The sequence below is a fragment of the Watersipora subatra genome, chromosome 11 (assembly GCF_963576615.1).
Source record: "Watersipora subatra chromosome 11, tzWatSuba1.1, whole genome shotgun sequence".
Taxonomy (NCBI): Eukaryota; Metazoa; Bryozoa; class Gymnolaemata; order Cheilostomatida; family Watersiporidae; genus Watersipora; species Watersipora subatra.
The window spans coordinates 10835826-10851956 of NC_088718.1; the positions used below are offsets into that span (position 1 = coordinate 10835826).

Genomic DNA, 16131 nt, shown 5'->3' on the forward strand with positions numbered 1-16131 from the left:
TTAAATATGTTAGGGATACTACAGTACTATTAATTAGTGTATACCAAAAGCATGTTAAGGTACTTCAGTACAACTAATAATTGTATACCAAAAGCATAGGTTAGAGGTATTACAGTACTACTAATTATTGGATACTAAAAACATACATTTCCCTAACTACGTATCATATTACTAATTATTGTTTACCAAAATCATACAATGTTTTTATGCTACTAACTACTACTTAGTGCTATGTACAAAGGGCACATATTAGGGGTTCTACAGTAATCATCACAGCATTACAAAGGCCTCATTTTCATACATTCATTATTAGCTATAGATTTTTGCTGACGTCAGCCCAAGCACAATTAATCTTCTCAATAGTTTCGAGAACACGAGGCTGTTGCTGCTATTACTCTGGAAATTCAACAGTGGAAAGTTCAAGAGAAACATAACTGCTACTTAGGCTGGTGAGCTGAACGTTCAACAAGTCTGTGGAAATATGACGAGATGGATTGAAGCAATATTAGCTTCTACACTGATTGAGGTAAGACAGTCAGTACATCTGTATCATGTTCTAAAGATTACAGGATGCTGATAGCATGAGAGTTGATGATCTAGGTGATAAGGCAGAAATGAGAAAGTGGATTTAGGGCAATGTAAAGTAGACAGACAGCTATATAACTTCAGAGAATTCGTTTTATGATATTGTGAGAATTCATGGAAACTCGAAGAAACATGCAAAAACACAGACACAGAGAAACAAGGAAACTATCCAAACAATGTACTGAAATACATAGATATTACATTAGGCGATGAAGAAGTGCCAAGAAACGGACAGCAGAGATTACAGAACGCAGTCGATTGTGGGTAGACATAGTGTAGGTGCTGCCTCGAGCAGTAGGTTGGTGACTAAACTTACAGTAAGGAACTGATTGGGTGTTGATCATCTTTCTATCACAAACTGTTTGCTGCTGCCAGCGCTACATTCATCTACGAAAAACAACCTTGACCAAATATGGGCACATATATCATCAACCTCCGCGCCCACAGATTTGGACAGAAAAATATTAAAGCTCATTTAAGTTGATAGTTTTTTGTTTCCTTTTATGGATATCTGTAAGTCTTATAAGAAGGTAATAAAAAACACAAATGGAATTGTTATTTTAGCACATTGCTTTGGCCAATACCAGACATCATACCAATAGCCTTCAGTAATGTGAAACATCTTTGGCATTATATTAAGGGGGAGGGGGCTGTCTAGGTTGTCATGCACCACTGAGCGTGGTGCCACGAGAAGAAAAAATCCTTTGGAATGCTTTTCATGAGCATCAGTCATACAGCTCATAACATAACTAAACCACAAGAGAGGTATGCAATGTTGCTCTTTCGGTTAGGAAAATGTTTTGTTATGCACATATGTCAGTTTTCGACCAGATTTTCAGTTGCTAGCAAAAACAATACAACTTCCTTGCTTTAGGAAACAATCTAGACTCTAGAGCATAACTCCATGCCAACTCTTGATAGTATGAATACTTTTACGGCATTTGGATGGCTCAACTAAAATTTAATAGTGGTTTGAGACGTGTCAAAGTTTTTTAATCAATAACTTGACTAGAGGAATCCAAGACTTCACAAAAATGTCAAGGTCAGTCTGTTCAATATAAACACCAATTTATAAATTGCTACAGTTTATTATTTGTGTTCATTGCTCAAAATCACAAAGGCTAAAACAGACATGGAAAATATTATTAAATTCGAATGCACTGATGCCCCTATGCTTTGGTGCAGAAGTTCACGACAACAAAAATTATGTTTTATGGTTATGCTACCTGATATGAACAGTTATGATCACCGTCTAAATGTCCTTAATGCCGATGAGTTAACTTTTTATTAGATATTCGCTGTCTGAAATACTCAGATTGTATCTCCAATCTGCCTGACCACCCACTACATTCCTATATCCCTAAAAAACTGTTACACCTTATACCAAACACCAGCACCTCGCCAATCCACTTTATAGAATAGCGTTATGTAAAAAGGTTTTTTCTTCAATACTTTACTGTTATTTTTTTGTCTTGTTGTCTAAATTGCTTAGAATGGCGTTGACCAGTCAGTGATAATAGAATTCATATCTATCTGTCTAACAAATTCATGCCTGTTTCATCTGGTTATCTCCCCATCAGTACGTTTTACAATCAAACTTGCAGTCCGCAAAGAGAAATAAGTTGCTAATAATAATTTCTCAGTCGATTTTAACATACAAACGTCCTGTTTGAAACATGTTTGGAAAGTATGATTAATAACAAAGTACTTATAAAAAATATTTATTTCAATCATCTAAACATTATCAAAACACACTTCATGTTTTGCTATAATTCTATTACAGTCATATGTACCTCGACGTACGAGCTTGATGTGTTCTGGGACTGAGATCGTATGTCAAGTTACTCGTGTCTCAAGGCACTATTTCCTATATAAAATAATTAAATATAAATTAATCCGTTACCATACTATGAAAAGCCACATAAAACTGAATGTCATGGCAGAAAAACGTGTTTTTAATTATTGTAATTTAGTGCCTATGCTAACGAAGTAGCATTTTTAAGTACCTATTTAGCTGTTAAAATCTGCATCAAAATGTAACATTACTATGTACACTATTGTATGTTTTACCTTTGAGACAGAACTGGTGGCTGATAGCGGTCTGAGAGACTTGACAGCAACATGTTTGGTGCACTAGACTTTTTTGACGCTACGTAACAAAAAATATGAATTTAACTTACTTTTACTTAATCTTTTACTAAACTCACTTTGATTTTGTCGTCTTAATTTTTTATTTTGTTTGCCGCCTTGGCGCTTTTGGCCGGATCGGTGCTATAACTTTTGAAAACTTTTTCGAGGAAAAGGATCGAGCGATGCTGTTATTGAAAGCAGCCTCTCGCATACTTGGCCATATACTTGCCATCGAGAACCGGCTCGTATGCTTGCATCTCAAAGATTACTTGTATATTAAAGAAGAAACTTGCTCAAAACACTGAGTGTATCTCAAATTTTCTCTTTCGTATGTCGAGGTATGACTGTAAATAAATGCAAACTGTCATTTTGTGGAAATCAACCAAACAATAGAATTTGGTAAAATATTTGGTTCCTTTTCTAACAAAGTATAGATGCCTTCTTCATACACTTTAAACTGTGAACTGCTAGAGTGACCTTTTGTATGAACAGACAGCTCAGAAGATCATCAGCTGACCATTTGGGTTCCTTGACCCTAATGTTTGTAGTAATTAGAGATGTTCACCCTCACCTTCAATTGTTAGCCAGTTCCTCAATCTCTTCGCCTGTAAGCTTACACCCAGTCAATGGGTCACTATACTGTTTCACTCTATGATGCAAACATGGAAGAATACACAATTAAAGCAAATAGTCCATGGAAAAAGGTGGACAGATGAGACTAAACGGAATGTTACAATAATTTTCTATGTGGTGCATAGATTTTACTTCAAATATTTAAAAAAACAAAATGCAACCTCTATAAAATTTTGCAGATTCAGAAGATAATTTATTTATTATTTGTTATATTTTGAAGTAATAGTTATTAACGTATCCTTCATGTTTTTGTGACATCATTTTATCATTGTTGGCCATCTTTATAGACAATTTTATCGTTAAAAACATGAAGCTTTTGCAATGAATGTTTGAAAACGATGCTTTTGTTTGCAATTTTTTTTATTATGGTATCAAAACAATACCAAAAAGTACTATTAAATAAAATAAAAATGATCGTTTTCTACAAATATAGCTGCTTTTTCGTGAACGAGCGCATGTGCAAACGGCTTGATGACGTCAAAAAGACGATGGATTAAAAATGCAGTTTAAAAGTAACTGTCGACATCAAAACACGACATCAAATCACGTATCTAAAACAGAAATAAAAGTATTAAAATTTTAAGGTGCTAAATACAATCAACCTAAACACAGAGTCACAGTAAGGAGATCACATAGCATCTTTAAGAAAAACTTCTAAACTTATTTTTATTTCCAAAAGTGGTGCAGTTTCAGCTTCGAATCATTCTAATCATCTCTTTAGTAACGAATAAATTATGTTGCAAAAAATATTTTATGGTAGTTTATGGTTTCCAACCGTACAAGATCGTGAATCATATGAAAAAATATTTATCTAGAAATCACAACAAAATTGTTTCGTACGGTTACGTTCTTCAGCTGACAATCACCGATTTTCCGCTGAAGAGCCCAAAACAAGTTTGTAGTGATTTCTAGATAATTAGTTTGTTCTTTACCTGTATTATAATATACCTTTTTACAGCTGTTTGCTTTGCTGGTTACTCACCCCTCTACAAACATACTTGAGATTTATTCAATCATGAGGCTTTAAGGGCCTTTGTCACAGCGTTGGAGTTTCACTCCCTGATGTAATTTGAAACAAAACAGAAACTGTATACATTATACAAACGAGATTCACACATGACTAGTTATATTGAAATCAAGCATTCAGGGGTATTTAAATTGATGACTTGGTAACTAGATGCACTAACTGGTTATGAAAGTTCAAACAATCTGAATATAGCAGCCGAAGAAAGACAATTCTGACCTTTACATCTTTGTGAAATCTGATGTGCCTCCGATCGTATTACTGATTTGGAAACTCGTACATGTCTCAAACCACTATTAAATTGACTGGGTTACCAATAACGATGAACTGGCACAAAAATTTAGTAGACTATCAGAAAGTATCGCATTTTTATCATTTGCAATTGTTTTTGATGTTTGAGGTGATCTGACTGCCAGGATGTTTTAAGATTAAATTCTACAAAACTTAATCGCTGTTAAAACTCTCAAATCAAGTGAAAGTACGATTAGGTCCTCTATATTCGCAATGACACATGCACAAAAAGTGCGAGTTAGATATTGCAAATGATAAACAATTACCGAAAATTTCGGATAAAATCAACTAAAATTTTTATACGTTCGTCTTTAAAGCTATTCTTATAGCAAAATTAAAGTATTGTGTAGATTTCCCCGATATTTTGCCGAGCATCCTCAACAGCTTATACAGTGTGCACCATTTTGGCGATAATAATTCGCAGTTGCTGATAGCGTGATTTATTTATTTCCGTTTATGACCGATGCTTCGTGACTAGTATTTGATTGAAGTACACGAAAACAAAGAGGTTTCTTTTCGAAAAATGAGAACGCCACATCACGGAGTATTCGCTGATGCAAAGGCGAATAGGTTTGTGAAAGTGTGAACATGGTTATTGCAGATGATCACCGAAGTATTATGGCATCAATGCTGAGATAGTGTGAACCAGCCTTTAGCTGGTTTTCTCTAACCAGATTGTAGCGTAGTTATTTTCGCTAGTTGTCGGAGAGCAGAAATTAGTTTTTTCCCATCATCACAAACTCAAGAGGAAATTTAACTACATCAATCGTTGCATTGAGATTAAACACACAGATCCATGCAATAATGTGAAAGGCAATAGGTAAAAATGCAACTAAAAACCTGTAGTCTACCTGCATATACCTACAGCGATGATCAAGATTATTAATTATTTAGTTATATTAATTATTCATCATTTGTTAAGCATTTATAAGATGAATTATGTCAATATGCACATCAATGGAAACCTACGGATGTTCTACGTAAGAATATTATTAAATATTAACTGATATTCGCTTTTTATCATAAAATTGGTGTAACATACATGCAGCGATATTTGCACAATGTGACCACAAATCCAATAATAAACAAGTTTATATTTGTCAGCGAGAATGGGCGAATTTAAAATGTTTGTTGAACATATATATACATGTAACAATATGAAAGTAAATTGGTGGCCTCTGGAGTATTAGTAACATCTTAATATTTAGTTCACCAGCCCTTATTATTAATCACAGAATAGGATAAAATGGCTGCCCAATAAATAGATTGTTTCTTATGAATAATTTTAAGGGCAGACAGAGTGTCAACAAAACTTCATTCTCTAATATGTATATTATGAATGGTCTGAGAAAGTAAAGGAAGTGAGTTTATGTCATAAATGAAAAAGGAGATAAAAGCAATTACTAGGTCATCCCGTAATTATGATCACTGCTAACGGACTAGTAGATAGGAAAGAAGTGGTAGTCAATTGAGAAGTTTCTAGAACATGTGGAGGTTTCAATAGCCTTTTGGATGTCAGCTGCTGGATTAAGGTTTATTTTTCAGTTAAATGGATGCAATCTTCCATCTTTTCATTCTTTCAAGCAATGCTATCGCCTTAAACAGACCGAGTATGAAATGAGTGGAGAAATCTCAAAGGAAATGGGTCACCAGAATTATCTACGCACAGTTGGCATGAGCCTGAGATCTTGGCTTTACGAAACTATGTATTGTTGTAGGGAAGTAAAGGATTCTGGTGGGTCAACTCCTCAACAACAGAATATATTTTCGCCTCAACAACTGACAATTTCTATGAAACACTCTCTTTCTCCCTCAATTGGTGAGTTCAAAAAGTCTTAGGTTAAGATTGTCTCCCCTTAAGAAAGATAATGGCTAGCTTTTTCTTTGAAAAAAGCTATTGTACAAAAATTGAAGTTGGCTATAAAGCGAGGAAAACCAAACATTCAGAACTATTAAATCATTTATTATTTTCTTATTAAGAATGTTGAGTCATATTGATGTATTTTTTAAAATATATCCAAAGTCAATTAGGAGTATTCTGCCCTCGCGTCATGACCCTCTCTCCACTTGATTGAATTAAAAAAAATTTGACTTTATTGGGGCAGGGCTACTGACGTCTTCCTCAAGTTTTCTGTATCGATTTGAAACTGGACACCTTTTTTGACATCTTGTAGCTGGGCTCAAACTCCTGACCTGTCGTTTGCAGTCCAAGGGCCTATCCTGGTACACCACGGCTGCTCTTCTAAAAATAGCTGTTCTAAAATCCGACTTGAGTCATTCTACCACATTATGAAGTGGTTCAAATCGACCATGATTTAAAAATAGCAATATTACCAGCCTTTACTGTTTGGTCAATGCTGAACAAGACTTTATTGAATATAGCTATCTGTCACTCTCTAACGAACAGAGTAGCTACTTGTATCAACCGTGTACCGATGAAAGCAGTGTCTGAAAGGTGTGTATAGCTTATAACTGCTTCACACTATATCGTCGTGTCACGGTTGTCCTCTCGGTGATAATTCGTCGCCGACTTGCAACATAAACCGATGACATCACTGAGGCAATGCGCATATGTCAGGAAACATTGCAGCTGTCAAACTTTCCTGATATTTCTCCGAGCATTCATGATAGTCTGTGCAATATGCGATGGTGATTACTGTCGAGGGTTGCTTGGTCTATATTTCCCATCATTTTAGTTGCTGGACAAGTATTTCATCATTTCTGCGACTGCATAATGCGAACACATTGTCGCAGAATATTGGCCGATGTAAGCGTGGATGGGTTCGTGATAGTGTGAACATGTTATCACAGACGATCACTGATGTATCGAGCGATTAACGCCGACATACGGAGATATGGTGTGAACCGACCTTTATGAATATGTGTAGGGCTATGATAGGAGTCCTTATTGCATAACTCAGTCAATATAGATTTTTTCTCCTGTGTCCCTCTGGGCCATGCATGGAATTGAAAGCACCGTCACAACTGGCCTTGACTCAGCAGGCGCATGCTATACTCAATTGCTATACTATATATACTATATATCTATATATATATTTCTCACAGTATGTCCGTGTGTATGTTGTATGTCTGTCTGCATTTCGGTTATAGCTATTATTAGAATAACTGCAGCTGGACAACAATGCTGATGCAATTTCATGGAGTACTGGCATTAGAAGCCTAACAGCTTACTGCAATTTTCCATTGACAATGTGCCAGGCTAACAGCTTAAAAGTTACAGTTGTTTGACAAAGTTTTAAAACCTTTACAGTTTTTTTCCTTTTTTCTCTTAATTTATTTCAACTACACCAAACACTTCTCTCATGATATGTAGTTTGAAAGTTAGAATAGTAAATGTTGTTATATATTAAATACAAATCAATTTTCTGTCCAGACATTTTTATTACCCGGAAAACGCCGGGTAGCACAGCTAGTACTATGTATACAGCAATTAGAGTGAGCCATCGCTGATCATAAGAGCCTTGAGGCAGCAGCCGGTACATGAACATTCATACACTAACTAGTAATTAGTACTAACAACTGGAAAAGTGCTCCTCTATCAACCAATTATGATTAGAAGTGATCCTATAACCTTTGGAATGCTGCTGCAAGTGTCATCCCTGTCAGCAAGGAGTGGCTGCCATGCTAAACTATTGAACTAGTTACCTGTGTTTTTAGTAGTTGAAATCATCGTGCCATTTCACAAAGACTTACACAAACGTTTAGTAGATTTTAGCAAAACATATCGGCATTTTTCTATTATTTACGACTGATTTTAATGTTGGAAATGAACTTATTGCCAGGATGTTTCAAGTTTAAAATTGACAAAACTTGATCACGATTAAAATGCTCAGATCAATCAAAAGCGCAATTAATCTATAATCGCAGAGGCTGACAGAATAGAGACTTCGACTTGAATGCAATAGCCAATATCAACTATTGTTATGATAGCAACTAGTGACATCATTTCAGTATGTATTTTTCTTCTGAGTGTTTTAACTGCGATCAAGCTTTGTCGATTTTAATCTTGAAACATCCTGGCAGTCAGATCACCTCAAGCATCAAAAACGATTACAAATGATAGAAAAATACTGATACTTTCTGATAAAATCTATTAAAATTTTGTGTAAGTTCTTCTTTAATATCATAATTTTTTTAAATTTAAATTGTCTGCACGACCAAATTAAGTGAAGGTCACGTGTGTGTAACATCACACTTTGAATAAATAATACATTGAATTTCAACCAAAATCCTAAATCTATGCATAGCCTTAGTTTTTTGGGTAATGGTGCATCTTAGGTCGGTACAACGCGCATAAAACGCATGCGCGTTGTAAATTATTAATATTAATGTGTAATAATGATAGTAATAATATTATATTATTATTCAATATTATATTTATATTTATAGTCTGTTAATAAAGCAGGTCTAAAGCATTACACAAAGTATTCTATTTATTTTCTATTGACCGTTGTATGTGCGTTGTGATGATAGTGTATGCGCGTTGTATCCACAATGTTTGTGCATTGCAAGTGCCTTGTATGTGCGTTACACATACATTGTATGCGCGTTGTATCAACCTAAGATGCACCATTGCTGTTTTTTGTGATTACATTTTAAAAACCCAGCGCAACAATTAAGCTTATTCAAAGAAAGCTCAGCCAACTCGTAACCTTCACACACAAATGTAACTTGTTGCAAAAGCTGCTTTTTATGAGTGAACTATCAAATGCTGGATCAACTATTCTCATAGTAATAAACCAACTTATTCCGTTCTACAACTCGACATAAACTTTACCTCCTTTATCAGTACTGCAGATAATCCATCGTTTTTTTGACGTCATCAAGCCGTTTGCACATGCGCTTGTCCGCGAAAAGCCGCCATATTTGTAGAAAACGATCGTTTTTTAAATTTAATAGTACTTTGTGGTGTTGTTTTAATACTATAATAAAAAAATTGCAAACAAAAGCATCGTTTTCAAACATTTATTGCAAAAGCTCCGTGTTTTTAACGATAAAATTGTCTATAAAGATGGTCGACCACGATAAAATTATGTCATGAAAAAAAATGAAGGATACTGCACAAATAAAACATTGTATTATATATACTATTTTTATATTATATATAAATATAATATATCTAATAATATAAAAAATATATTTATTATTTATATTATATGTATGTATTATATAAAAGATGTAAAATTATTTTAGTAAAGAAGTAATAAATAAAGATGTTTTACTGCCACTTACGTTCGAGAGAAATCAGTGGTTGACATGTTGGATTTGGACAAGGAAAATTTTTTAACTCACTCTTTTCCTTAAACCTAGGATCATGACAACTTAACAATTCATTTAGACAAACTTATAGATGGCTTATGGCCTCATTCTTCTGTGAGAAAGCTAATTGAGGTCTTTTTCTGAACGGGTCTACAAACTTTGTACAGATGCAGCGCATGAGCAATTGTGGTTGGATGCTCTTCCTAACACCATCAATGGTTCTTTCGTGACTTAAACCATTCATCATAAGTCAGCCTCTCAACCGCTGACCCATGGCCGCTAAATTATCGTAGCATTAGTTGAAGAATTTTCAGAATAACGAGTTCCTAGACAGAAGTTTGACTGTATTCGAAGATCTTAAAAAATGTGAACAACTCTAGCTCTCTGTTAGTAACAAACTGTCCTCTTGGCCATCATTTGTCGACTATGTGCTCCGTAAACCGATGACATCGCCGTGACATTGCGGATATGTCGGGGAAAGATTGCAGCTGTCAAACTTTCCGATATTTCACCAAGCTCATCCCCGTAGCAAAAGAATTCTATAATTATTGTTGCTACTGGCAAGGAGTATTGATTTTTGTTAGTGCTGATTGTCACAGCCATTGGAAGGAAGTGGATCGCATGAACGCCTTGCATCAGAAAATGACTCAATGGTCTGTCAGCTAGTCGATAAACCAATAAACTTCAAGGTGATTTGAAATGAGCGACTAACCACTGCCTGATCGTTCCTCTAAAGGTCTGATTACTAGTCACTAAACATCGCGCAGCCTTCCTACCTAGACTACCTGTCACTACCTGTTCCTACTTGTCACTATGTTTCCATGACGTGGTTAATTCGGGAGTTTGTGTCATCCGCAAGATGGGTTTTGTTACGCGCAACCTTTTACCGAATGTCTCATGTTTGCAGAAGATGGAAATGACACTAGCGAATAATGTGCACGCTATTCCATTTTAAACATTTTTTACCCTTCAATCATTCCTATTTCGATTTGAGCAGTTTCAATTGAGCCGATATGACCTTTAGCTTCGAAACCCCTATCTTTTATACAAAGCACCCACGCTAATCCGGAACATCTGAATGTTTTTTGCAACATATTGAAACAGTGCGCAATACTGACTATAAAAGACAAAATTCAGGAGTCAAGGTCGATTTGTTGCAGAGACTCATTTGGTAATATAATGGTAATGAGAATAATCTAATCTAATGCTCTACAATAAAAAAGACAGTGACAGGCCTATGGCCCTTAGATAGGGGTCGAGCCCACAACCAACCTTGAAGGCTGTGATAAAAACGCCCCATAAAAATATTAAATTTTTTTCGAAGCTTTACCAAGTCAACCTTTAATTAAGTCTCTTGAGCCATCGCATTTGTTACTAGCCAATAGCCACTAGAAAAAAGTACTTGATAAGAAAATACAGTCACATCTCCACAAGCAAAGTTACCGTAAAACATTTATATGAAAGCCACCTCTATTTGAACGCCACCTCCAATTGACCACCATTTTGAGAGAAGGGTTGAAAAATTGAGCGTCGTGGGGTTTAATTAGAGGTTTTATGGTAATCTATTCCGATGTTTGTTTCGTATGGTAGACCCGTTGTATGGTGGAACACATTTTTTTATAAGAATACATTGTAACTCGTTTAATTCGTCCCAAAGCTCAAAAGGTTGGTTAAACCTCCAAAGAACATAATAAATACTTAAAGTAATCTTTACTATGAGAAGAACCATGTCTGTCTGCCTGTCCATCTATATGCCTGAAGCCACGGTTCGAGGTAAAAAGATTGTTTTCTCATAAAACTCATAACATATAACATTAAAACAGACGCAAAGTAAAAAATTAGGTAAAACAAATACAAAATTTCAATTACAAGTAGAAACAATAAATTAATAAAGTTTTAATCCGTAAACAAATAGATTTTCTGTCACTTTACCTTAGAGGCCGAATAATGGCTTGAAAATACGTTGGTTCAGTATTGGATTTGGTGATAGATATACGAGTATAGCTTAATCTAATCTAGGCTAAATTTATATCTACTTGATTTATATATTATTATTATTATTGCTGTTATTATTTTTACGTTTCATTTTTAACTTTTATCAGTTTTTAACTTTTATTAAAAACTGTCACATATTCTGAATGTCATATGTTAAAAAATGGCTAAAATGTCACACTAGATGTTGGAAAAAATCGTATGTCAAGGTCATCTAACGTTAAACCGTGTACTTTTGAGTGATACCAGAACCAGACTAAGTACCTAATTGCTATCAATGCAACCAAACACCCGGTGAGAGTAAGAGATGCCTCGGACTACCTGTTAAACCTAAGACCCGTTGTATCACATTGTCCTGCCTCCTTTGTAAAAAAATAAAACAGAAACAACCTGTGGTAACCGGAATATTGAGGTTTGACTGCATGAAAATGATACAAGTGTTCAAACAGCCTTTAAATGCATTCATACTAAATTTTTGACATAAAATGGGCTTCGGTAGATGCCAGTTATTTCGACTTACTGCTCAACTAGCCTTTTGAAAACCCCATACTGTATGGAATAGTCCTAATATTGATCAGTATTGATTATGTGAGTCATGACAAATGCCCAAGCACCAGACTAATAACTACAAGTTGAAGCGGTCCAATTCCTTCAGTGGTAGTTGTGTTCTCTTGACTTAATGCTCCACGTTGACCCAATGGCCAGAGAACTGGTAACTGAAAACTTATATAGGGTCATAAGCTTAGCACTGAACACAACATTCACTTCTAGTGAGTTTTTCCTGCATACTTATTTTGATAACCGAAACACAGTTGACAAAAAATTACAACAGAATAAGTTTTTATTTTGATCGTGTCACTGGTAAACACCCTAAGAGCACAAATAGCAAGTTATTAATTACTAATACTTTTTCAACACCAAGTTCAAAAACCGCTTTCCATGATAAGATTATAATTATAACTTTATAATTATAATTTTTTATAATTTTTATAAATGTAAGTACATAAGTTTATATATAATATATATATAAGCACCTTTATAATTTTTTCAAGGTAAGTATTTAAGTTCTATCTCTACATTCGTTGCAAACTGTTCCATGATAGACATTAACTACAAGAAATAAGGGAATGATGGAATTTCATTTATTTCTACATTTTGCTGCATACACTAGCTTTTCATGAGTTCAGTATTCTTCGAATCATTTGTCTTGCATCACCATAAAGAAATACAATATTTTCTCAAAAAAGGTTTCTGGACTCATAAAAAATATACATGTATTTACTATTTATATGCGTGGCCTCTGACACCTGCACAAGGGTTACTTTAAACTTCTACCCAACAAAGCGTGTGATTTATAAATTATATATATCATATTAACTTTTCATAGCTAAATATGTGAATAACAGTGGTTTTTTATGCCTCAATATAAGCAATATGATTGCTTGCTATCATCTCTAGTCAGCAGGTCAAGGACAGCAGTGGCAAAATTTTTACCCAGTTCACCTAAAACTCAAGGACTGCTTATCTTAGTAAATTTAGGCAGTTGTTTGGTGAGCCGATTGCAATCTAACCACAAACTACCATCCATTACTAGCTATCACACATATAATTAAGCATTATCTTCTCTTACAACGAATTGATCACTATAACGAGGGCAGACAAATCGTAATAACATATTTTAAATGTTACGCCAGCATTTATCTGAGCAAAAATTCTGATAATCTTTTAGTTTTAGTGTTCACTGAGTAAATTCTCGACCTTGACCTTCCCTATTGATAACCTTCCACAGCCCTTGCTAGCCAAAATGCTAGATCAGCTGCCAACAGCGGAAACAGCGCAAAATCCTAGCGTCAATAAGTAACTCATTTCAGGCTTGATCAATCTAATACTTAAGCCAGTCTTTCTCCATTGAGCTTAGTTTCTGTATAAAGTGTAGGTACTATGTTAAATCAATATTTTGTTAAGTGTGTCACTTTGTATCATCAAGTCCATACACTGCCGTTTTCCACTTCTACTCCCAGAGAAAAACGCCATCGCTTTAATATAAATTGATTGTGTTTGTGCAACTACTAGCCAATTCACACGGAGTCAAGAGTTTTATGATTGACTAAATCAATTTCTACTTCAACTGAATCTTGCTTTTCGTTTGTCTAATAACTCGCTTTACATACGTAGAGACAAAATATCATGATTATGATTTAAATGTAATTTTAAAATGCTGTCAGGTAAGCTTTAATAATCTACTTTAATTTAAACTATCGAGTTTTAATGAAAATTCAAGATTAAAAACGCCTTTGCAATCTGAACAGAAACTGCCTTGAAACAAAAAATAAAAACAAGCGCATTCACCAAAAGTAATAGAAACACAAAATAATACATAGGATGAATAAAACAAACTACTAGTGTAGATAAAAATAGTATCAGAAACTAGTTTATATAGAGATAGAAACAGAAACTACCAACTAGTATAAAAGAAACTATATTCTATAGAGAGATAGAAACAGAAACTACCGACTAGCATAATGGAAACTATACTCTATAGAGAGATAGAAACAGAAACTACCGACTAGCATAATGGAAACTATACTCTATAGGGAGATAGAAACAGAAACTACCGACTAGCATAATGGAAACTATACTCTATAGGGAGATAGAAACAGAAACTACCGACTAGCATAATAGAAACTATACTCTATAGGGAGATAGAAACAGAAACTACCGACTAGCATAATAGAAACTACAGTCTACTGAGAGATAGAAACAGAAACTACCGACTAGCATAATGGAAACTATACTCTATAGAGAGATAGAAACAGAAACTACCGACTGCATAATGGAAACTATACTCTATAGGGAGATAGAAACAGAAACTACCAACTAGCATAATAGAAACTATTCTCCCTAAAAGTAAAAACTACGTAACAGAGAGATAAAACCTGAAAATAACTTGGGCGGGAAATACAAACAAAATCTTAATTTAGAGATGGTCTTAGTAACTACTAGCTAGAAAGTGAGATAGAAATGGAACTATGCTATGTGAAGAGCTACTTGTAACAGACACTACTCACTAGAGAGAAATCCAGAGAAACTGCATAAGCAGAGAAAATCTGAGTGTTGGTGAACTTCGGTTCACAATTGGACACCTCATCAAGTAAAAAATATTAGTTTACCAATGTGAGTGTTGTGACAACTTTTTTGAAAGCCAAATACAGAGCAAGATCAGATTAATTATTCAATAAATTATTTTTCAATTGATTGAACTTCAAATAATCATTCTTTACATTTTGCAGGTTGACAGTTCCATTTTTTCTATTCATCATGGTTTTGGGAATCGGTTTCTGGTATCGAAGATACAAAATTCGACAGCATTTCTTATCCGAACAGAGATTAAATAATCCTGCATGCGTGCGTTACAACGGCTCAGTAATTGGTGTTACTATCCCTCCAAATGACAACTCGGCATCAACGCTGCCCCCATCAGCCTACCCAAGACAACCAACTCAACCTGCCAACCATAACATAGGACTACAACCAGAATTTTCTTGCCCACCTTACCAAGCAGAACCGCCTGCTGATGAAGCAAACTTACCACCTTGTTACGAAGATGCTATTAAACAACCGGTTCAAAACTAATGCAGCAACCAAACGGGTATTATGGCATCAGTGACACATTTTATCTGCTCAATCTTCTCTGAAAGTTGTAAATTTGAATTTCTTGGGCAATAGCATGCTTCAATCTCTTAACAGATCATCACCTTTGGCTGACTTAAGTTGCTTCTCAGTAGCTATGCAACTATCACAATTCTATTTTGAGATACATAATTTTATGTTTGTCTATCGTTTTTTTTTCAAAGACGAATTTTTAACAATAATTAAATTCTGAAATACTTTATTTGGTTTGTTATTATTTTTCTATTTTGTGGTGTGCTGTTCCAAGAGTTAACATTAGCCAACTATCAGAAAATGCTATGACTAGAAACTGTTTTATTTATGACTATGGCAAAAACTCAAAGATCAATGTATTTATGATTATTACTAATACAGACCACATTCCATTTGCGATGTGCGCGTCCTTAATGAAGCTAGTTGCAAATCTCCAATATAAAACACTGTTGAAGATAATTAGAAAATGATAAACATCTACGTCAATACATCCCTTATAATATGTCATAAGTGTGTCTGTCTGTTAGTCTGCA

At 34.7% G+C, this 16131-nt stretch overlaps 1 long non-coding RNA gene across 1 annotated transcript; it reads left to right on the top strand.

The window, feature by feature from the left end:
• The first annotated feature begins 358 nt into the window (after positions 1-358).
• Positions 359-15975, top strand: LOC137408714 (uncharacterized). The gene is made up of 3 exons (XR_010980119.1): positions 359-534; positions 6387-6482; positions 15226-15975. It is a non-coding gene; the product is annotated as an uncharacterized lncRNA (long non-coding RNA).
• The last annotated feature ends 156 nt before the right edge of the window (positions 15976-16131 follow it).